Below are 2,500 nucleotides of genomic sequence, written 5' to 3' on the forward strand. Positions count from 1 at the left end.
TCTCTTTTTGTTTGTATACAGATGTAAACTCATAGTTAAAGACTGTATTAATGAGGTCATTCAGACTGACTGATGCTGCAGCTCAGGGACTTATTTCTCTTTATAGTGTGTGTGTGTGTGTGTGTGTGTGTGTGTGTGTGTGTATGTGTGTGGTTTTTAGCAACAAAAAGCAACAGTGCTAAAAGCTTGGTGGTGGATATATACATGGTGGCCATGCTGTTTCAGGACCAATCTGATAGTGTTGTGGTCTCTGGGAAGTGTTCGTCTCTCACGGTTCTCCCTGAGGAACGCCCCAGAACATCACGCCTGCCTGATCACTCTGACCTGCTGATTCTGACAGATTTTCACTCACATCACCTCAGGACCATTTTCACCAGAGACACAGCTATTCTTCTTCTTTTACTTTACTTATATATCCATTCATTCATTCATTCATTCATTCATCCATCCATTTTTTGTATCTCCTCTTCTACACAGGATCATGGGGGGTTTGAGGGAACTCTGAGCAGCAGGTGAGGGTGCAGCCTGTCTCTGGACTGGGAGAGAAAAATAAAGAACCTAATTAGTGATGAGTCATTAATGAATGATTCATTCATTATGAACGAGTCGTTAATGTGACTCAGAAGAACGAGTCGTCTAAAAGAGTGAATCATTTTATTTTCTATGAGCAGAACATCACAACATCTCCACTGCTTATGTGCAGGAAACAGAACTGTTCATCTCATGAGTTCTCTTGTCACGTGACTCCCATAGACGCTGCACAATGCAATATATCAGGTTTTTGTTCAGAATCTTGACATTATTGTTACAATAAATATGAGAGTCACGTGACAAAAGAACCAACAGTACGGAGCAGAAGATCTGAGAGGTGAAGCTACACATTCTGTTTATTATCATTTATAATCCTCATCTACAGTCACATTTTCATGAAGGAAAAAGTGAACTAAACGATTTTATAAAGATTTATTCATTTTGATGAATGAGATTCAAAGAACTGAGTCACCAAAATGATCCGATCTTCTAATCACTTACTCCAATCAGGAATGTTTAAGCAGAAATGTTAAATCAGCATTTCATAGGGACCTTCATGCCTCTGGTCTGATCCCAAATCACACCCTTCTTCCCTGAACACTACTATAAAACAGTAACAACACAAATCCTCTGCAGCTTGCAGATATCTGAGTGGAGACTGTGGTGTTTGTGATTTGAGACACAGCAGTAAAGAAACCCTCCTTCATCACTGGGTTTGTCCTCCAGCCCTGATATCTGTGCTGGAAATCCTCCTGATTAACAAGTGGAAGTGAGAGAGGAAGGCCTGCTGGGCAGACGGAGGGGTGTATCGGGGTAAAATAGGGCAGAAGCGCTTCCTCGTGCCTCCGCTGGTGCGGAAAATCCCTCTCAAATTAGTTACAGTGAAGATGGCAGCCTTTGGGAGCTTTCATCTAACGCAGCAGGAGGCTAGTGCACCCCCCACCCCCCCCCCCCACCCTTCTTACCACTGCAACACATCCCACCCCCTCACCCCTCATGGTCCATTACCACCACAGGTTAGCACTGAGTCGCTCTCGTCTCCCTGTAGACGCGTGTTGAGGTGTAAAACACTGCGGCTGCATTAGCAACCTGCTACAGGCGCTAAAGCACAACTTCTTCGTCCTTGTCCACTCTCTGTCCTCTCGCTCACTTCCACATGAGGGACACCAATTACAGAGAAGCTGCAGCATGTAACCTCCAGTCAATAAGCTGGTTATTCATGTGTGTGTGTGTGTGTGTGTGTGTGTGTGTGTGTGTTGTTGTTGGGAGAGAGAAAGAGTACAGAGAAAAAAAAGGTGTTAATGTTAAATGATCCTGAAGGAGAAACCCTGCGGGAGTTTACACACTTCCACCACATCTGCTCCAGCACACAGCTGATGAAGATCTGGAGCTTCCAGTTCAGCATGATGGAGAGCTGCAGCTGCGTGAGAACTTTCACCATCACAAGTCTGCAGCACAGAGATAAAACCACACACACACACACACACACACACACACACACACACACACACACACACACACACACACACTCTGTCTGTCTTTCAGTCTCTCTTTCTCTCTGTTTATCTCTCAGTCTGTCTCTTTCTCTGTCTGTCTGTCTTTCAGTCTCTATCTCTCTGTCTGTCTGTGTCCTAAGTTGCAGTGAAATGTCTTGTGACTCAGTGAGTTAAGATAGTCGTGTCTCTGTCCTTATCACCAGCACTGGCACCGAGAGAGAGTAGAGCAGATCATCGTCTCGGTACCAGACTCACGTCCTGAAACACTGATAACACACACCACACACACACACACACACACACACAGAGAGAGAGAGAGAGAGAGAGAGAGAGAGAGAGAGAGAGAGAGAGAGAGAGAGAGAGAGAGAGAGAGAGAGAGAGAGAGAGAGAGAGAGAGAGAGATGTTTCTAATACTGAGTGCATGTCCACATTGGTGAGATGACATCATCATTGGCATTGACCAATCAGCCACA

General features: G+C 44.8%; 2 protein-coding genes across 2 annotated transcripts in view; one reads left to right on the forward strand and one right to left on the reverse strand.

Moving 5' to 3' along the window:
- The window catches only part of LOC310719501 (beta-1,4-galactosyltransferase 3), a 389,210-nt gene that overhangs the window by 292,042 nt on the left and 94,668 nt on the right, over positions 1–2,500 (reverse strand). The gene's annotated exons all lie outside the window — the stretch shown is intronic.
- The window catches only part of LOC310720122 (sodium bicarbonate cotransporter 3-like), a gene marked incomplete at its 3' end in the record, with an annotated part of 18,879 nt that overhangs the window by 16,126 nt on the left and 253 nt on the right, over positions 1–2,500 (forward strand). The window lies entirely within an intron of this gene.

This window comes from Silurus aristotelis (genome assembly GCF_946808225.1).
Source record: "Silurus aristotelis genome assembly, chromosome: 25".
Taxonomy (NCBI): Eukaryota; Metazoa; Chordata; class Actinopteri; order Siluriformes; family Siluridae; genus Silurus; species Silurus aristotelis.